Source organism: Aedes aegypti, chromosome 1 (assembly GCF_002204515.2).
Source record: "Aedes aegypti strain LVP_AGWG chromosome 1, AaegL5.0 Primary Assembly, whole genome shotgun sequence".
NCBI classification, from domain to species: Eukaryota; Metazoa; Arthropoda; class Insecta; order Diptera; family Culicidae; genus Aedes; species Aedes aegypti.
In genome coordinates this window covers 287848183-287871190 of record NC_035107.1, presented here as the reverse complement: position 1 = coordinate 287871190, position 23008 = coordinate 287848183, and positions in this window count along the sequence as shown.

Below are 23008 nucleotides of genomic sequence, written 5' to 3'. Positions count from 1 at the left end.
AAAAAAACGAGAAACAAAAAAGCTATTACGATTTGAATTAATTTTTGTGATGAAACAATGATGCTGCTAGTAGAGAGGATAAGTGTTAAGTTAGAGTCTGTATATCTGAAGATAGTATCTGTGTCTACTTGAGTCAGTTAAAAGTAGCTTTCTATCTCAACTTTTCATTTGACGAAATAATCAAATTTGTTTGACTGTAGCTTTATTATTACTCATTCGATTCCAAATACGCATCGTCCATCGATTTCATCAAGGATTCTTTAAAAATATCTTCGGGAATTTTACAGAGATTCCTCCAGTATTTTTATTGATTCGTACAGAAAATCTTTTAGTAGTTTCACCGCTGCGCTTTTCTTCCTGAAGAAATAACTGAAGAATCTTCTAGAGAAGTTCGAGAATCCTTATTGGATTTAATGCAGGATCCTCTGAAGCATTTTATGGAGTAATTCCTGGCAGAACGAATATTTCGGGAAATTTTTAAAGATATTCGTGACAGAACTACTGAAGCAACGATTTTCTAGAACAATTCTGGTTAAACACCTATATCCATTTCTAGAGTAATACTCGAAGAAATTCGCATCAAAAAGCTTGGAAAAATATTGGGAATCCGCATTAATACTTGAAAGAATAAATGAAGGAATAATCATAGCTGTAGTGACGAGACTTGATTGCTTGGTTGTATAATTAGGGGCCTATATTATAAATCGAGCAGATTCATGTGACTCGTCTGTATTCATTGTCGATCAAAGCAAGCATACATATTTCAGATGTCACCCGTCGACTCCCATAGTAATCCAGTCACATAGAGTGACAACTATCGAAAAATTCGAGTGACAGAGCTGAGTCGAGCGAATTTTTCGGTCGACAGTGACTCTAGTCGAGTCATTTTTAACGACTCGACTTATAAAATAGACCTCTTATTAATGGTCATTTATTAAAGTCCCTTGTCAAGTTACACACAGCATGGACTACTAAGATCCTACAATACTGCCCATAACTGCATATTTGTAACATTCGACAAAAGTAGGCATTGAGTAAATGGGATATCATGTTTGCATTTCATGGCAGTATGGGAGGAAACTAAAATTTCAAAATATCATTAAGAATTCAAAAGAGTTTATTTGAGGCTGAAATGTTGTACAGCTCATATCGCATATTGAGAGAATAGTCAGAAAATAATTCTGATAGAAATTTCGTTGCTACTACATTATGAGGCTCATGTATAATCTCAATGTTACTGTTATGCGGTTGCAATTGCCAATGTGACAAAACAACTTGGTATTTTTTTTTCAAATTTTCTAGAACAAACTCGCAAATTTTAGTAAGTTGATCGAAAGTATTTATCATTAGTTGACTCTCCATGGTATTAACTCTAATTTGTCAAAAATGTCGAATGTGACTGTTATGCAGTTATGGGCAGAATAGCTATCTTTGAAAAAATCTCTGAAGTAATCCTTGGAAGATTCGGTTGGTTAAACCTTGGACGGATCACGCGAGGAATTCCAGAACAAATATCGAACGGTGTCCGAAAGGAAAACCCGAATTTTTGAAGTAATTCCTGCGGTAATCATTGAAAAAATTCTGCATGAATAATTGTTGTTATGACCAGAAAAATCCAGGCATTCATTCTATGGTTCATATTGTATAGAAATTTTAGTAGAACTTTCAGAAAGAACACCTCGAGTTTCCCAACAGGGAGTCCACGGTCCCCCGACGATTTGAAAAGCTTGCTGAAATAAGCACCTTACAGAGAAATGTTTTTCAATGGTTACTAAGGTTGGGAATCTGTCAGAGGCGTCGCGTCCACATGTGCAACATGTGCACTGCACAGGTGGCAACTCGTTCATCATAACAACCTACAATATCTACTATTATTGAAGTACGATTCTATAATTCTCTCAATAAAATTTAGCCTATTTCAATTATCTTTATCATTGATAGCTTGCAACGAAATTTTCACCTTTCAAAATATTTGTTGTTATATTTGTGCTATTCAAATGAAATGCAAAAGCTGTTTGGTGCGGCGCCCTAATTTTCCCTACGCGCTCAGCGCTATGCATGCTACGCAACACTTTATTCCACGCTACACGTTGCTGCTGGGAGACGCGTTGCCTTTTGTCGTACACACAATTCTGTATATGTGGTAGAATGTTTTTTGCACTACAAATGCCAGTGTGTAAGTAGCCAAAGCGTCAACTCTGGCGGTGCACAGTCTTGCCACATCAATCTGTGAGAGCGTGCGGTGGGGAGAAAAGAGACAAATCAATCCACGAGAGAGATCCATTTTGCTTGCTCTCTTTTGGCCTTCGCGCTTTCAGCATCACCACGCTTGTGGTGTGGAGCACTGGCATGATTTTTCAGACGGCTGACGGTAAGAAGTTTCTGTAAGTTTGAGACTCAGGGCTCGTGCGTTTTTTTTAACAATACTGGTTAAGAACCTCGCTTCCAGCATTAGCGCGGTGGTACTTGTGATGGTCAATCAGAAGACAACCAGAAAATTAATTCAAAAGCAGTCGTGCCCTCCGTACCGTCATCGTCAGCATTTTAACAATTGTGGTGTGGTTTAAAAGCGAGCAATTTTCTTAATGCGAGCACCAAGTACACGAAGCGATCGATCTTGTATTAATTCTATGTCGATATATGGGATATGATCACTAGCTCTATATTGCAATATTAGTTAAAATCCAGTGCTTTATAAATCGAAACTGATGACCCGCATAATTTTAATTATTTTCATATGCAATTTTACAATTTCCCTATAATGATGACTAATCATTAAAATTGAAAAAGTGAAAAAAAAAACTAAATAACCCGATTAGCATCTGCAATCATAAAGGTTTTTGATCAACTGAAAGACTAGAAAAAAAATATTTAAAAAACGAAGGTTAGTAAAGATTGATTATACATTTTATTACATTAGAAAAAAAATGATTTGAATCCAAGGTGTACCTAATAATGACAAATATAAAATGACACTAATGTTGTTTTCGGTTTTAGAAACTGGGTTGGTTATCAACACATAAATAAACCAACGTCAAGCAAATTGTAGTTCGGTCGAACTTGAATCGGGTTTGTAGTTCAGAACGGGTTGCGCCAGTTCCAACCTAGGTTCAGAAACGATTTCGAGATAAATTAGAAGTGCACAGGTTGATAATTATGCCACGCGACGCCTCTGGAATCTGTGCCATTAAGAAAGATCTGATGGAACTTCTAAGAGGATTTCAAGAAGAAGCTTTTAAAGAATACCTGTAGATATTCCTGGCTAAACATTTGAAGGAGTTTCCAGATGAATCCCTGCAATAAAATCATGGAAGCATCCAGGAACCTCAAGAGGAATCTTCGAAGAAAATTCTGTAGAAAATCTTGGAAAAACCCTTGAGAAGTGCCATTAGAAAATTTTACTGATATTCCTGAAGGAATCTGATGAGAAGTTTTCTAACACATCATTGAAGGAATTCCTGGAGCATTCTTTTGAGAACTCTTTGTAGAATTTTTTGAAGGAATTTCTGTGAAAATATTTGGAGGAATCCCTGGAAAAATTCCTGCAGCTATCCGAGTATTCTGATGAGGAGTTCCTGTAGAGTAAAATCAAGAATTCTTTAACAAGTCAAAAGACGAAATCCTTGAGAATTGTCTGGCGGTATCATTAAAAGAATGCGTGAAGAAATGTTCAGATGAATCGATGGAAGAATTCCTGGAGAAACTTCTTCTGAAAAAAAAATTCATTGAAAAATCCAGCAGGAGTCCCTGTAGGAATTGCTTCTGTAATCCCTGGAAAACCGGCTAAAGGTATCCAAATTAATTTTTTTGGAGGGGTCTCTGCAGGAGTTTTTTGAAGATTTTCTGAAGGAATAAAAATCTATCAGGGATAAAAACTGAATGCATTACTTGAAGAATGCCTGAAGAAACCCTAGAAACAATCAGATATATCTGGAGGAATTATTTGATAGTTTCCTGGATGAATAACTAGAAGAATTCTTGGAGAAATTCCTGAAGGAATCTGAATAGAATTTTTTGGAGAAATTCTGAATCAATCATAGTAAATCTTGGTACTGACATATATTGCTGCCCTTCTCGGAGAAATCCGAGATCCCGAGAGTTTTCAGATTTTAAATACACCTAGCGTTTTACTATTTCCGAAGTGTAATCTTAACTATGCAATGCTTTTACTATTGAATACGAGTTATACAACAAAAATCAGTGTCAATGCGTTTCAAGGGACCACCGAGGTAATCATGATATAAACTTTCACTATGGTTGTATGGACAGGTACTTGTATTACTATCAAGTGTTCAGATTGAAACACCTCTTTCATTGAAAACCTCTGAAGCCAGCAGAAAAAAAAAATGGGGACTAACACAAGCATATTGACGACCCTTTTTAGTCCTGCACCATTTTTGCGGGATTTTTGCCCGACATCCCCACAACGTGCCCCACTCATCGTACTCTCCCAGCTTTTGCGACATCTAGGAAAGAATTTTAATGAAAATTCACTAAACAATTAACAGAAGAGTTACCAGAAAATGCAGCAAGAATATTCTAAATGAATTTCAAGGTGATTTATTAGAATAGCTGAATAAGTTCTAAAATAAATTACATGAGCAATTTGGAGAGAATGCCTAGAAATATTTTTGAACGTATTTTTGAAGAAAAACCTGTAGGAACATAGTTTCTGAATAAACCTTAAGTTCAGACTAATAAGGAATCCCTGAAGAAATTTCCGGACAAATTTCGTTAACCTTTTTGAATGTTTTCTAACATGTATTTAAAAAAAAACCCTGTAGGGATCTTTGCGGGTATTCCCTGAAAAATCTCTGAAAGAAAACCTTGTCGAAAGCTCAGGAGAAATTTACGTAGGAATTCTTGGAAGAATTCCTGAATAATTTTATAGAAAATTATCTGGACAATTTATGGAAATTCCTGTAGGAATCACAGTAGGAATTTTGCGAAGATTCTAAAGAAGAACCTGTCTGTTGACAAGCAGTTTTATTCCGTTTTCGTCCTTCGCCGATCAGCTGACTCATCGGCCCGTGACACAAGTCAGATCGGTGTGGTGTTGCGTAACGGATGACAGGTGGGATAGGAATGGGATGTTCAGGTAGGAGTGCATTCGATTTTTTCACATTCCAATTTTATTTTATTTTCAATTCAATTCATTTGCCCTAGATTTTAAGCTAATAGTAAGAAATAGTAATTAAGCATAATAATATGAATTATAGGAAGAATGATAAAAAAATAATAATTAGAGAATAATACGAAAATAAACTATTTACAACAATATACAGGAATACAGGTATGTTCCGTTTTTATCACGTTCCGATTTTGTCACGCTCCGATTTTGTCACGTTCCGATTTCGTCAACAAATTATTCCGTTTTTATGAACACAAAAAATTTTTTTTTTTTTCTTAAAGTTGAAATGAATTGAATTGAATTGCTTTTTAATAGCCTCAGAGTTGAATTTTCCTCATTTTGTTAATATTGAGTAACTACGATACATGGTAGTGTCAAGTCATAAACGATTCAATAAGGTTTGACTTCTTCTTATGCAATTATTCAATTGGAGTTTTCAAACGTAGCATGTTCTGTTGGACAAGATTGGCCCATCCTTCAACGATCGGGAGTTGCTCTGGCCACGTCCTAGCAACAACTGGAATTTGTGATTAGTTGAATACGTACTTGAGAGAGTTGCAGAGACCTCTCCTTTTTTTATAAGATATGGCTTAAAAGAATTTTCTATGTAAATTTGATAGACATATAAACTCCCCTCCCCCTGTGGTATGAATTTTTGAATGAACATAAAACATAATTTGCATGGCACTTGAGATATCTCAAATCCCCCTGCCTCTCCCGTTAATCGCTTACATGATTAATGGACGATCACATACATGTTTGGCTCTTTTTGATGAGGGATGCACTTCGGAATGAACTCAAGATAGTTTGGGCAACGGCAAGAGGTATCAAGTTTATTTGATTTTTAATAAGACTGTCAACCTTGTCATAGTTTGGACATTACACTGCGGAACACGTTTTTGTCTCCAGCACCAAAATACCGCTATTCGCTTAATTAAGGGTTGCTGAATCCATTGCCGTTTTCAGAAATATCATAGCACGTCAAGTTTTTAAGATATTGACTGTTGAAAATGCAAAAAATGACTATTTCAGCCAACTTGCATGCAAGTTTGCCAGCTTGTAAGGTAATATATTGGCTTAATTTGCCACAGAATTCAAACTTTATGTGTATAACAATACTTATCATTAAAGTTTGTAATACTTTCGATACGGAAAAGTTATTTTTTGATGGTTTAGAGAATTGTTGTATTTTGCCATATAGAAGAAACGAACAATTTTGTATGGAGACTTCAAGAATATTGAAAAAAATCGGTTTAATCGAAATTTAATCGCGCAATTTCAATCAAATTATGTATGAAATGAAAGTTCAAGTTCTATTTTGCATGTTTGGTGGATTAGATTACAAAAATGTATGATAAATTGTACTTTAAATATCATGTAAACATTAATAAAACCAGTGTTTTATACAACTTTGGTGACCTGTAGCTAAAAATTGTAACGTGCTGGAACATTTCTGATAATGGCACCAGATTCAGCAACCCCAAATCTACTAGAGACACATAATTTGATCCTTGAGACACGCAAAAATGTCATTTTTGTTACGCTGTGTTACCTTCTACAAATTATAGCAAACAGCAATTGATGAGATCCTGTTCCAAGGGGTAGGGGAAGAGGTGCAGCAAATCTAAGCAATCTGCAGGATACTTGTTTTTAATTAATCATGATTCGTAGTTTACGGCTAACCATCCAAGTGGAAGTTTGACAACTACCGAAAAACTAAACATTACATATACTTTGCATTCCATTTAATCCGATTGCAAAGTAGGTATATGAAATGTTTAGTTTTTCGGTAGTTGTCAATCTGTAGAAGATTTTGTTACCAGAACGGCCTGATAGACTTACATGGTTATTTCACTCTTGCATTGGTCAAATGTTCTGACGTGTTTGAGTGAAGGAATCGATTTGGAAAATTATCTGTAATAACTGTGTTGGTTTTCCAGTGACAGTTGGTGACAGGTTCCCTTAACTTTTGGGAGCTAATCTAAGGCAGCTGTCTCCTCTCTCTCAGTTATTCAATATTATTTTTACTCAAAAAAAACTACAACTTAAGTTAGTTTATTGCCAGTCTATTTGTGATCTAACGTAAAGTTCCAAACACAATGATAGCGGAACGGCAACGGAAAGTAGAACTGGTTCACCAGAGTTAATCACACCATCCTGACTGAGCTGTCAACGGAGTAGTGTTTGGTCCGTTGAATCTGTTGCTTGCTCCTTTTGTTGGCGAGCGACGGAATCCGGATCAATTATGGTTGGTTTGCGTAGTAATCGCAATATCGGTATCGATCATCCGTGTAAATGCTTTCGTATTCATTTCAAATTATATCTTTATCGTTTACCAAAACGAATCCTTTCCCATATCCAAAATCCCAGTGTTTTCTTGTGGAAGTGCAGAGGACTCCTTGGCTTCTATAAAGCAAGTTACACGTCAACATTTCCCTCCCATCCTCAAATTGACCTGCATTCGGACGCAGCCGGCGCCGGTATTGTTTGTTGTAATAATGAGAGCATCAGTACTTACACATTGAAGATGCTACTGATCCCGAGTAATGTCTGTTGGTTCCCTGTGTAAGTACAGCTGTTCTTGCAATAACGGAGTAGCAACTGCGGGCGGTCAATCATGCTCATGCTCAACCTGACTGAGCTGTCAACGAACGAAAGTGAACCAAGTCTGGGTCGACAAGCATGCCACAGTTTATTCTGGCGAACTGTTTCCGCCAAGGTTTTTATAATGACAGGTTTACCGATCTAAGCAGTCAGTGGGTGCGCGGTGTGGTTAGCTGCGGGGAAGGTGGAAATGACAGCTGGCGAGTTGGCTAGCTGGCGGGTTTGTGTACATTGTTTTTCACTCTATCGTTTCTATGAGGTTGTTAGGGAATGTTTACCCCATCAAACACAAATACAGTGAAGTGAAAATTTTCTCCAGCACTGACGAGCTGTTTTGTCGCGAATCAAATTTTCGTCAATTCCGTGGAATTCCGGTGTTTTGAGTTGCAGAAAAATTGATTACAAACTTGACTTGTTGGTTAACAATTGCATGTAATACATGTAAATGTGGAAATTTAGAAAAGTTCTGCGGCTGAGAGCCACCCACAATCGACGGTCCACCGATGGAAGAGAAGATGTGACACGGTGTTGCTGTTTGACGGTGACGGTTGTATTCTTGTAACTTTAACTCGTAAGTTCATAGTGATTCTACTCAGCCCTGTCGTCCTGCTTAGTCGTGCTTAGTCGACGACTAAGAAGCTTTTCCCAGATTTTTTTTAGAATTTTTCACCCGAAGACATAAAAAATAATGTCCGAAATCAACAACAATCGAACGCTCCATAAGATATCAATCGAAATTTTCAACCTGTACCTACCAACGCTCTGGAGTTATTTAAACCTATTTGCATAGAATTTCATTTATAACAAGGGCATATTACCGCCCTGTAGAAAATCAATCGAAATTTACGAGCTGTATCAACGCCCTAGACTCATTTCACCATATCTATTGGCCTGTAGAACATCGATTGAAAATTCCAGGCTTTATCAACGCCCTAGAGTAATTTGACCTTATTCCATGTAGATCAAAATCGAAAACCCCACGCAGTATCAACGCCCTGGAGTAATTTGTCCCATATAGATCCGTGGCATCCTAACGCCCTGTATGACATCAATTAAAAGTTCAAGCTTTATCAACGCCTTGAAGTAACTTGACCTCATCTTATGTAGACCAAGTGCATCTTTACGCCCCACATCACTTGAATGTTCCAAGCATTATCAACGCCCTAGAGTAATTGTCATGCCATGTAAATCAGTTACATCTGAACGCCCTGAGGGACATCTTGACATTTGTATAAATGCCCTTGACTAATATGACCTTGTCTTACGTAGATCTGATGCACCTAAATGCACTGCATCGATTGAAAACTCGAATCTGTATCGACGCCCTAGAGTAACTTGAACTTGTCTCATATAGATCAGCTGCATCTTAACGCCCTGTAGGACATTATTTAAAAAATTTCCAGCTGTATAAACGGTTTGGATTAATTTGAGTTCATCCCATATAAATCAAGTGCATCTTGACGCCCTGAATGACATCGATAGAAACTCCAAGCTCTATCAACGCCCAGGAGTAATTTGACCTAATTTCATATCGATCAAATACATCTCAACGCCCTGTAGGACATCAATTGAAAATTCAATACAATACATCTCAGCGCCCTGAAGTAATATGAACTCATTTTACGTAGACCAAGTGCATCTTTACGCCCTGTAGGACATCAATCGAATATTCCAAGATTTAATAACGCCCTGGAGTGATTTGACCTTGTTCCATGTAAATAAGTTGCATTTTAACGCCCTGAGAAACAAATGTCAAGATGTATAAACGCCCTCCACTAATTTGACTTTGTCTTACGTAGATCAAGTGCACCTCAATACCCTGTATCAATTGAAAATTCCAATCTGTATTGACGCCCTGGACTAATTTGACCTTAAGTAGATGAAAAACCGAATTTAGTACTATACCATTTAATTCCACTAGAGTTTGTATCCTTTGACAGATACGCGTATTTCGACCTCAACTGTAAGGCCGTCTTCAGTGTCGTGTACTAGATTCGACTAGGATACAAACTCTAGTGGAATTAAATGGTATAGTACTAAATTCGTGTTTTCATCTACTTATAAGTATTCTACTAAACAGCTCGAAGATTTATTATTAATTTGACCTTTTCTCACGTAAATCTTAGATCAGCTGCATATTAATGCCCTGTTGGACATCAATTGGAAATTCCATGCTGTAATAACTTTCTAAAGTAATTTGGACTCGTGTCATGTAAATCAACATTATATTAACGTTCTATTCAATGCTTATCTATTATCCTTGTCTTTTGACCTTGTCCAATGACCTTGTCTTCCGTAGATCAGGTGCACCTTGATGCTCTGTTTCCATTGAAAATTCCAAGCTGTATCAACGCCCTGGAGTTATTTGACCTCATTCTATGTAAATCATGTATATCTCAACGCCCTGTAGGACATTAATTAAAAGTCCTAGCTTTAGCAACGCCCTGGAGTAATTTGGTCTTATTTCATTTAGTTCAGAAACATCTTAACGCTTTGTATAACATCAATCGATCAAGCTATATCAGGCCTGCCCAACCTTTTTGGCTCTTTTTCAACATGATTGGTTAGTGCATTCGCAAGAACAGACCAATATGAACACAATTAGTCTTAAATGAAAGCTTTGTAGTATATCTGTATAATCCATGCTGCAAATTTTAAATTTATATCAACGTCTTTGCTACCGATGCAATTAAGTCCAAAAATTGATCCTGAATTTTACCTTTATTTGCATTGCTAGCGAAGAGTTTGATAGAAATTTAAAATTTTCTGTATGGATTAGACAGATATTACAAAGCTTGCATTGGAGACTAATTTTGTTCATATTGGTCTATTCTTGCTAACGCACCAACCAATTATGACGAAAATGAGCCAAAAAGGTTGGGAAGGTCTGAGCTATATCAACGGTCTGAAGTAATTTGAATTTATTTCATATTGATCTTTGCGAGGTCTGGAGCATATTTACGCCCTGTTGAAAATCAATTGAAATATCTTAGCAGTTTCGACGCCCTGGAGTAATTTGACTTCATCCTATGGAGATCAGGTGCTCTTAATTCTTTGATGGATGTCATCGAAATTGTCAAGATATATCAATGCCCTGGATCATTTTTTTCCACTTTCACGTACATTAGGTACATCTTATGGTAGGGGACGGACCTGGTGTTGGGGTTAGAACACACGCCTCTCACGCCGAGGACCTGGGATCGAATCCCATCCCCGAGATAGTCACTAAAAATTTCAGTGACGACTTCCTTCGGAAGGGAAGTAAAGCCGTTGGTCCCGAGATGAACTAGCCCAATCTCTTTAATAAAGATAGAAAAAAAGACATCTTATGGTCGTCTAGGACATCAATTGGAGATTCTAGCCTTTTCAACGCCCTGGAATAATTCAGGCTTATCTTATGTAGGTCAGGTGCATCTTAACGCCCTTTAGGACATCAATTGAATATTCCAAACTGTATTACCGCCCTGGAGTAATTTGACCTTATTCTATGTCGATCAGGTGCAACATAACGATGTGGGGCATGAATCGAAAATTCCAAGCTGTATCAATGCCCGGGAGTAATTTGACCCTATTGCACATTAATCAGGTGCATCTTAATGACATGTGTGGCATCAATTGAAATTGTCAAGCTGTATAGTAATCGATCTTGTTTCATGTAGATCATATTAACGCTTTGTAGAACATCAATTGCATGTTAAAATGTGTATGCATTCTGACCAATATCAACGCGCTGGAGTAATTTGACCTCATTCTATGAAGATCAGGTAACGCTCTGCATGACATTAATTGAAAATTTCAAGCTCTATCAATATCTTGCACTAATTCAACCTGAGTCCACATTAATGAATTAAATCGTAACGCCCTGTAAAAATCAATCATTTTTTTTAATCTGTATCAACGCCCTGAATATACCTTGTTTCACGTAGATAAGCTGCAACCTAACGCTCTGTAGGAAACCAATTAAATTTTGTTTGCTTTATGACCTGAACTAATATATATCAATTAAGTAGTTATTAGTAGTATTTGGTCCTTCAGTTTCATTGTCTGCTCTTGCGGGAACGAGCGAAGCAATCAGGATCAATGTTGATTAGCGTATTGTGTATGCCGAGCAATTTATTTATTATATTGGTAAGTTCTTTCCGTTTTATATGTTGTTTATAATGTCTATATTTTGTCTCATATGATTTGTCTATAATATTTATCAAACGATTGTGCAACTTTTCTCGAATGTCATTTCCGAATGATTTTTCCGAATTTTGTCTCTTCGAGAAGTGATGCAGTTCATGAAGGTGCAGGAATAGTTCTTAGTGACAGGGTGCGTACCAAATGACTGGTACGATCACTACCCTGAAATGTGGGAAGTTGTGAAACGTGATATTCGGAGAACAGACTTTCAAGGGCCATGCGTTCGAGGAAAAGACATTTGGGAAATCAATATTTAGGGCAAAGCAGCGCAATCCCTTAATTAAATGGATATTTCTATATAAAAGCATTTGCCTACAGGGCTTGATACCTAATATTCGGTATTGTTGAAGAAATTGTTGGTAAATTATCTCGAGAGATTCTTCGATAAAAGCACGCGATCATTATGAAGCCCAAGACCACTTTCGAAGCTTGACGAATTATGATATAGTTGAAAGCTGAAAAAATCTTCAAATTATATGTTCTTAAGACAGTCAGTTTTCATGTGATAGTGATAAATTTCATAATCAAGTATGTACCAAGAGCAGCAATTTGATGAAATTAGTATGAATATCATCTGTAATTGATACTTGGCATTCCAAGATTCACAATATGTCTAACGTAAAACTACAAAAGATAAAACCATAGCAAAATATATAGAAATCCAGTGAAATTGTTGACATTTTGTTATCACCTCAACAGCGATATTTTATTTGTAATTAAAGCCATATATTTGACTGCAAATCAAACACCTCTTCTTTATGTAAAAAAAAATATTTCAAACATTTGAGATGTTTTGTTTTTGGAAAACTCAAGAAAATCTTAGTAAACTTAATTATTTGATTTTTTTTAAGAAAAAATATCATATATTTCGATAAGTATGCTTATTACTTTACGTACAAATATAATCAAACATTTGAAACATCGAATCTTAGGTATTATATTATTTATATTCAACTTTAAAACTTTTCTTCGCATTCTAGTCAAGTCTGCATTTTTTTCTGGTCTGACATGACTGAGAATGCGCATAATATTTCGATAAAAATTGTTCCGAGTTATGGTTGAGTAATAATCGCTGAAACGCGGTTACCATCGGCATATATAGTTAGAATTACAATTTGCGTCGAATTTGCTTGAATTTTATAAAACTAGAGGAGAAGCATTTTGGTTGACTTAAATAGCTGAACCTTAGCTTGACAGTTCATTTTATGAAAAATTCTATGTATTTCTTCACGTATCTTCTTCTCATATATTCCCTGAAACACATAGCAATCTTAAGGACATCGCATGGAGGAAAGTTGCAGTCTAATTCGAAAAAAAATGGCGACCATTTTGAATTTGGCTCCATCTTGAATTTTATCAGGAAAACGTGATTCACCTGAATTCTGAGATCAGCATCAAAAAGCATAGAAAAAAAACTGTACAACAATATATACCGAATGAGCGATTTTCTTATTAAATGCAAACATCATTTTTTATACAATGCCATTTTGTTCTTAGTCAATTTATCAAACAAAAATAAATGCAATATCAAGTAATAAAAAAAATCATACAATTCAGTTGTATTGTCAATATTATGCTTTTTTGAAAAGCTTTATACGGGCAGAATAGTACCAGAAACATAAATTGTCGTTACTCGAAAACTGTTGCATGAATTTGCTTAAATTTTTCACAATTTTGTTAAAAAAGCGAAATGCTATATTGTTTTAAAAACGAATTGCTGAACATGAGAAAAAATTTGAAATTTGAGGGAGATACAAAAACGTTTACAAATAAACTGTTCTATGCGGTTTTTAGATTGGCACTAGATGATTCGTTTTACACGGAGTGATAGGTTCTACAAGACTGAGTTTATTTCATGGATTCTATTTAAAGGAAACATCGTTAAAGTATTACGGGTATTACTCTAGGAAATAGTCACATAACATATACAGTAGGCATTGTTAAGGTAGTTTCAATTGATAAAAGGACAACATAACATTCACTTTTTACATTAGCAAATTTTTCAACTAAATAATTTTCAAGCCCATGTACTTGATCTTTTCGTGCCATATTTTAATAGAAATGGAACACAAACTAAATACGTGCAATTGCATATTGATTTTTGTTCGTTAGGAATGTACATATATTAAAGTTTTTGTGATATTTGTAATTTTAATATATTAAAATGTTGCTAAGAGTTTTCGGATTTCCGTTTATGCTCTATATAGACTGAAAGTCGAAAACCCATTGCAACATAACCCTCATCACAGTTGATCCTTATAGATTAAAATATTTGTAATATTTCTTATGAAACGACATCATTAGCGCCCTCTGGGCTATAGCAACGCCCCCCTCAAATAGGGACGACTAAGAAGCTCAAATTTTACGACGACAGGGCTGATTCTACTATCAGTGCATTTACAGTGATCACAGTAAATGAAAATTCAGATACTTTGCCGCATATACCACACAGATATTGGTGTACAAGAAACATTCTATACCTACTTTGTCACGCCATGTAACTGATATCCAAACAACCAAAACAAACTCGCCAGCTGTCACTTGGCATTTCAAAATGGCGGAATGGGAAATCTAACACATTGGACTACCTCCCTTCTAGATACCTTGGTTTCTGCTTTCCGTTGCCGTTCCGCTATCATTGCGTTTGGGCAAGACGATGGTGGTGCTGTTCTAGATTGGCGATTAGATCCTTGTCGAAGTTGGTAGTAATAATTTTAGAAAAAGATCACCACAATCATTCTACTGTCAAATTTGGTAATTCAAAGCACAGAAAACCGTATAAAGTATTCAATTCAATTTCAATTCAATTGATCAGCTTGCCCCACTTCCTTGTAGTAATATGGCGTACCTTGTAATGCAAAGGACATTTATGTGATTATCGTTTTAATATTCTATATTACATTTATTGAAATTCTAACTAAAAAAACTAAAACTATTGATGATTTTTCACAAAATCATATTGATTGATAGGAGTTTGCAATCAACTTTCATTACGAACCTATAAGAATAAACAATCTAAATGCTCCTCACAGCTCTTAAACGTCAATACTGTGCATTAATATGATGAAAATGTGTATTATCCTGACAAAACTGCAATTTTCATTTCAAATTTGTAAAATATTTTATTTAAGAAAATTATTCCGTTTTTGTCACGGTTCCGTTTTTGTCAACTGAAAATCGCCGATCGTGTTGATAAAAACGAAACATACCTGTATATGTAATCAATATGGGAGGTTACAAATAAACCTGTGTGATTCTGGTCACTCTTGGGGAGCTGACACTATGGGAAAAAGGCAATCGAGTAATGCTATGCGAGCAATTCAAGCAAGTGCTGGTACACAAATACCACAGCCCTCCCAACAGCCTAGAACTCCACCCCATCGAACTGTTTTGGGCCTTGATCAGATGAAATTTCTAAAAATCTAATGAAACGAGCAGCATTTTAATTCAAACTGGCGTTCGGCGGCGAATAAGGTCGATGGGACCATTGTGCAAAATTATATGGAAGGGATTAACCTAAAGGCACCGCAGTTCGGATTTGGCAAACCAAAATAATAATTTTTTTTTTTAATCTATGAGTTATGCTACCACTATAAAAGAAAACTGTTTTTGAATTGTGATTTTTGAGTGAAAGATACGACCAATTTTTGCGCATTCCAGTTTTAAAAGGTATATTTAAATTTTAATTATCATCCCACATTTGAACGCAAACGGTATGAAACAAATCTGTTTAATACATTACTAATCTGTTCGTTTTTGTTGTTTCCAAGAATAAACTAATGAATCTGAGCAAGCTTTTCGAAGGTTATGTTTTATTTCCACATTACTTCTCGTCCATCAATAAGCCAAGCTTATACACTAGTTTCAGGTTCCCATCTTGCCGGAGCTTAACAATCTCATTGAATTTTTCACCAATGTAAAGGAAACCACCGTCGCATTGCTGCAGCAGGGATTTTATTTCGGTCGGAAGCAACAACCCTACAATAAGACCTCTCACCGTCATCCCCCTCGAACCTATATTGACCAGATTCCACCAATGCACAGTGGTCCAGGAATCAGTTTTACGCGGAAAGATGCATTTTGAGCTTTAGAATGAAACATTAGACAAAAACGGTCTTCTACAAAGTTGTTTGTATTAGTTAAGCCCTTTGTTTGGTGTTATTGAAAATTGGGGTGGACCACATTTTCATAGAAATTGTGTAACTAACTTTCTTGTTTGTAGAAATTATATTATACATGCTTCAGCAAAGTTATAGACCATTCAATTTCAAGCAACTTTGCCAAAAAAAGTTTTTTTGTATCTCTTAAATTGACCGATTTAGAGCTATTTTCCTGCAGTGACATAGGGTGGTCCGAACAAAACTGGTTTTCTGGCTCTAGAGTTTTCAATTCAAATTTCTCATCAAAGTAGTCTTCGAAACACTTTTAGAGCTTTAAAAAATGCGTAATTTGGTGAGTGAAGAAACTCGTTATCTCTTTCCGTTTAGGAGTCATTGTTGTTTTTCTCTCAAAAACATGCCTACTTTGATTGTGAATATCTCTGATTGGGGCAAACATAAAAAATATCTTTTGACGGCATTTAAAAGACAAAATAAAATTGTATATTATATCAAAAAATTACAGATGTGTTATTTTTGTAACTCTAATAAAATGCCTTGAAAAACAAAGGATTTTAAGCAGAAAAACTTTAATAACTTTTGAACTAAAATAGATATCATCAATATTTTTGCATGAAAATTTGCGTTTTGTTAAGTTCTTAAAGTCGTTCATAGACCGCTTTGACGAGAAATCTGAAATATGAAAGATAGGGCTCTAAAACTATTTTGAAGATTTTCATAGTATGTATTTCTTTATTATTTTACATTTTGAGCATGAAAATGAAATTTTAGACAAAAATGATCTTCTACAAAATTGTTTCTAAAAATGTAAGCTTTCATACTGTGTCATTTGAAACTAGGGTGGTCCACAATATCACACATATCATATATCAACTTTTTTATTTGCAAAAATACTAGTATATGCTCTTAGGCAAAGCGGTAGAACTTGAAATTTTGATCAACTTTGCCAAAAAAAAAATTGTCTGTAGCTCAAAATTTGACCAATCTAGAGCATTTTTTCCTAATCATCACAGGGTGGTCCAACAAAAATAAGTTTTTTAACTCTAGTTTTTTTAATATTATTTTCTCGTCAAAGTCATCTATGAACGACTTTTAGAACTTAACAAAACGCAAATTTTCATGCAAAAAGATTGTTAATATCTATTTTAGTTCAAAAGTTATTAAAATTTTTGTGATAAAAAATGTTTGATTTTCAAGACGTTTTATTAGAGTTACAAAAATAACACATCTGTAATTTTTTGATACAATATACAATTTTATATTGTCTTTTGAACGCCGTCAAAAGATATTTTTTATGTTTGCCCCAATCAAAGAAATTCACAATCAAAGTAGGCATGTTTTTGAGAGAAAATCAACAATAACGCCTAAACGGAAAGAGATAACGAGTTTTTTCACTCACCAAATTACGCATTTTTCAAAGCTCTAAAAGTGTTTCATTGACTACTTTGATGAGAAACTTGAATTGAAAACTCTAGAGCCAGAAAACCAGTTCTGTTCGGACCACCCTATGTCACCGTAGGAAAAAAGCTCTAAATCGGTCAATTTAAGAGATACAAAAAAACTTTTTTTGGCAAAGTTGCTTGAAATTGAATGGTCTACAACTTTGCTGAAGCATGTATAATATAATTTCTACAAATAAGAAAGTTAGTTTAATCATTTCTATGAAAATGTGGTCCACCCTAATTTTCAATAAAACCAAACAAAGGGCTCAACTAATACAAACAACTTTGTAGAAGACCGTTTTTGTCTAATGCTTCATTCTAAAGCTCAAAATGCATCTTTCCGCGTAAAACTGATTCCTGGACCATAGTGCAATGTCACCGACAATGCGAAATTCAACCGGCTATGTTTTCATTATGCCTTCTCCTGTTCAAACACACCCTCCGTCCTGGTTCATAGCGGTGTTCTAGTGGAGCCGAGATCTCTTCATTAGCGGACAGAGCGACGAACGACGAAACCCAATCCGACGCACGGCTGAGAGTGAGATCCATTGCGCCAAAAAGCACGTGGTAACATTCGATACCGGCACGGGTATCTTCGTTTTCACCGTCGTCGGGTCTCATCCTTGATGGTGTCCGATAAGCGGGAGGTAAGAAGCGAGGGATGTCAATCGCGTGCACTAGGTGGGGGCTTTGAGGAATCTCATACATTTTCATCTCATACAGAAAATTCCCCATGGGTCAATGATATGACAAAGATAGGGGAAATCAGGGTAAAACCGACACTGTGGGTAAGATCGACACCCTTTGATTTTCCATGTTTTGAGCAGATTTTCATGCAGTTTCCACCACGGTTTATCTTAACTTGTGAAATGTTGTGTTTTGGATGACATTACAACTGAATCTACCAATAATCTGCCAAAATAAACAACAAAATCATATTGGATAACATAGAAGCAACAGCAGTTGCAATATTTCGCTGTTATTCTTTAACTATTTCACATGTGAAATTTTTAAAATGTCATTATTTGTTCTGCGTCTACATCATCCTTTACTATTATTACGCTCATATAACATGAAGAAGAATTTAATTTTTGGTTTTTCGACAGCTGAAAACGCTATTAAAAAACAAATGTCCACTCGGGGTAAGATCGACACTTTCATTTGGGGTAAAATCGACACCTTTCTTTGCTTCAGAATCTAGCTCCAGCTAATCTTTCTTGTAGGAAGACTTCCTCTGTAGTTTATGTGAGTCTTTATTTTTGAATTCCAGTGAAGTTCATGGATGGCAAACTTGTTAACATTTAAAATATGATTCTATGTGACTTGCCACAAGCTATCATTAAGTATTAAAAAATAATATTTCTATGTTTCACGTTTAAACTTATTTGATAAAGCTTAAGAAGTTTTTCTCATTTGAAATTGAAAAATTTATAGAATTTGAACATAAATAATCTTGTTGTTTATTAAATAAATTAATTTTATTGTTTATTTACAAACCATAAGGTTCGACAGTTTTTAATAATTAAAAATAATAACATTATTCTGTCTTGTTGAAATAAAACAGTATTTATTTTTAAAACCAATCATTCACCACAACTTCAACTTCGTAAACATTCCATGAACACAAATTAATCATATCCATGTATATTCACCCCAACTTTATAATCTTAGCATGGGACATTTGAAATGTTATATATTTAGTGAATCTTTGGCCTCTTCTCAATAATTTACGTAATTTGTGTTTAATTCTTTAAAGAAAGGGTTCATGAAAGTCGAAAGCCATGTTTAAAGCATTCTTTTTAATATGCCATGTGATGGTGATGTTCACAACGTATAAATTCTACTCAAAGTGCACGTGTCGGTTTTACCCCAACAGGGTGTCGATCTTACCCGCACTCTCAATTGTCTCACCTAAAAATGTTGAAATATTAATTTGATTTAATTCACTATATAACCTAAATATATCATCCAGCGATCACAAGGATCGATAGATTTATAACCAATATGTGATTCTACAAAAATTTTAGGTTCGTTTAACAAGCGAAAGTATACAAATTTTATCAATAAGCTTAAGGTGTCGGTTTTACCCCGAATTCCCCTATGATTTCTATCATCTCTGACTAAAGCTGGAAAGTTTCTCTTCCAGGAGCTGTCATGTTTTCTTGGAATAACTGAAAAGCTTCTCTTTCAAAAGCTGGAAAGCTTACTTTCCAGAAGCTGAAAAGCTTCCCTTCCAGGAGCTGGAAAGCTTCACTTCCAGAAGCTAGGAAGCTTCTCTTCATCTAAAGCAGGGTAACTTATCATAAGAAGCAGAAAAGCTTCTCACCAGAAGCTGGAAAGCTTCTCAACGGAAGCTGGTATATTTCTCAGACAGAAGCTGGAAAGCTTCTCACCAGAAGCTGGAAAACTTCTCATCAGAAGCTGGAAGACTTCTCTTTCAGAAGCTGAAAAGCATCTCGTCCAGAAGCTGAAGAGTTACTCTTCCAAAAATTTGAGAGCTTCTCTTCCAGAAACTGGAAAGCTTCTCTTCTAGGTGCTGGAAAAATTCCCTTCCAGAAGCTGGAATGCTTTTGTTCCAGTAGCTGGAGAACTTCTCTTCCGGATGCTGAAAATCTTTTTTTCAGAAGCTGGAATGCTTCTCTTTCAAAATCTGGAATGCTTCTCTTTCAGAAACTGGAAAGCTTCTCACCAAAGGCTGGAAAGCTTGTCATCAGAAGCTGGAAAGCTTCTCTTTCAGAAGCTGGAAAGCTTTTCTTTCAGAATTTGGAAAGGTGCTCTTTCAGAAGCTGGAAAGCATTTCTTTCAGAAGCTATAATGCTTCTCTTCCAGAAGCTGGAATGCTTCTCTTTCAGAAGCTGGAAAGCTTCTCACCAAAGGCTGGAAAGCTTGTCATCAGAAGTTGGAAAAATTCTCACCAGAAGCTGGAAAGCTTCTCTTTCAGAAGCTGGAAAGCTTCTCTTTCAGAATTTGGAAAGGTTCTCTTTCAGAAGCTAGAAACTTTTCTCTCAGAAGCTGGAAGGCTTCTCACCAGAAGCCGAAAAGCTTCTCAACAGAAGCTGGAAAGCTTCTCACCTGATACTGGAAAGCTTTTCACCTGATACTGGAAAGCTTCTCACCAGGAGCTGAAAAGCTTCTCACCAGAAGCTGGAAATCTTCTCACCAGAAGCTTGAAAACTTCTCGTCAGAAGCTGGAAACCTCCTTTCCAGAAACTGGAAAGCTTCTCGCCAGAAACTGGAAAGCTTCCAACCAGAAGCTGGAAAACTTTTCACCAGAAGCTGGAAAGCTGCTCACCAGAAGCTGGAAAGCTTCTCACCAGAAGCTAAAAAGCTTGTTACCAGAAGCTGGAAAGCTTCTTACCAGAAGCTGGAAAGCTTCTAATAAGAAGCTAGAATGCTTCTCTTTCAGAAACTGGAAAGCTTCTCACCAAATACTGGAAAGCTTCTCACCAGAAGCTAGAAAAATCACAAACTGGAAGACTTCTCTTTCTCATCAGAAACTTGAAAGCTTCTCACCAGAAACTGGAAGACTTTTCTTTCAGAAGCCAAAAAGCATCTCGTCCAATAGCTGAAGAGTTACTTTTCCAAAAATTTGAGAGCTTCTCTTCCAGAAGCTGGAAAGCTTCTCTTCTAGATGCTGGAATGCATTTGTTCCAGAAGCTGAAGAACTTCTCTTCCGGATGCTGAAAATCTTTTTTTCAGAAGCTGGAATGCTTCTCTTTCAAAAGCTGGAATGCTTCTCTTTCAGAAACTGGAAAGTTTCTCACCAAAGGCTGGAAAGCTTGTCATCAGAAGCTGGAAAACTTCTCACCAGAAGCTGGAAAGCTTCTTATTCAGAAGCTGGAAAGCTTCTCTTTCTGAATTTGGAATGGTTCTCTTTCAGAAGCTGGAAAGCTTTTCTTTCAGAAGCTGGATGGCTTCTCACCAGAAGCCGAAAAGCTTCTCAACAGAAGCTGGATAGCTTCTCACCTGATACTGGAAAGCTTCTTAGCAGGAGCTGAAAAGCTTCTCACCAGAAGCTGGAAATCTTCTCACCAGAACCAGCTTCTCATCAGAAGCTGGAAAGTTCTCATCTGAAGCTTGAATGCTTCTCGCCAGAAGCTGGAAATCTTCTCATCAGAAGCTGGAAAGCTTTTCTTCCAGAAAATGGAAAGTTTCTCATCAGGAGCTGGAAAGCTTCTCTTCCAGAAGCTGAAAATCTTCTCATCAGGAGCGGGAAATCTTCTTCTCCAGAAGGTGGAAAGCTTCTCACCAGAATGATAATAAATCTTCGAGCTGTTTAGTCGAACACCTATAAGTAGATGAAAAAACCAAATTTAGTACTATACCATTTACTCTAGTGGAATTAAATGGTATAGTACTAAATTCGGTTTTTACATCTACTTCTCACCAGAAGCTGGAATGCTTCTCACCAGAAGCTGGAATGCTTCTTTTTCAGAAGCTAGAAAGCTTCTCTACCAGAAGCTGGAAAGCTTCTCACCAAATGCTGGAAAGCTTGTCATCAGAAGCTGGGAAGCTGCTCACCAGAAGCTGGAAAACTTCTGACCAGAAGCTGAAAAGCATCTCGTCCAGAAGCTGAAGAGTTACTCTTCCAAAAATTTGAGAGCTTCTCTTCCAGAAGCTGGAAAGTTTCTCTTCTAGATGCTGGAAAAATTCCCTTCCAGAAGCTGGAATGCTTTTGTTCCAGAAACTGGAGAACTTCTCTTCCGGATGCTGAAAATCTTTTTTTCAGAAGCTGGAATGCTTCTCTTTCAAAATCTGGAATGCTTCTCTTTCAGAAACTGGAAAGCTTCTCACCAAAGGCTGGAAAGCTTGTCATCAGAAGCTGGAAAGCTTCTCTTTCAGAAGCTGGAAAGCTTCTCTTTCAGAATTTGGAAAGCTTCTCTTTCAGAAGTTGGAAAGCTTTTCTTTCAGAAACTGGAAAGCTTCTCACCAAAGGCTGGAAAGCTTCTCACCAAATGCTGGAAGGCTTGTCATCAGAAGCTGGGAAGCTGCTCACCAGAAGCTGGAAAACTTCTGACCAGAAGCTGAAAAGCATCTCGTCCAGAAGCTGAAGAGTTACTCTTCCAAAAATTTGAGAGCTTCTCTTCCAGAAGCTGGAAAGTTTCTCTTCTAGATGCTGGAAAAATTCCCTTCCAGAAGCTGGAATGCTTTTGTTCCAGAAACTGGAGAACTTCTCTTCCGGATGCTGAAAATCTTTTTTTCAGAAGCTGGAATGCTTCTCTTTCAAAAGCTGGAATGCTTCTCTTTCAGAAGCTGGAAAGCTTCTCACCAAAGGCTGGAAAGCTTGTCATCAGAAGTTGGAAAAATTCTCACCAGAAGCTGGAAAGCTTCTCATTCAGAAGCTGGAAAGCTTCTCTTTCAGATTTGGAAAGGTTCTCTTTCAGAAGCTGGAAAGCTTTTCTTTTCAGAAGCTGGAAGGCTTCTCATCAGAAGCCGAAAAGCTTCTCAACAGAAGCTGGAAAGCTTCTCACCTGATACTGGAAAGCTTCTCACCAGGAGCTGAAAAGCTTCTCACCAGAAGCTGGAAA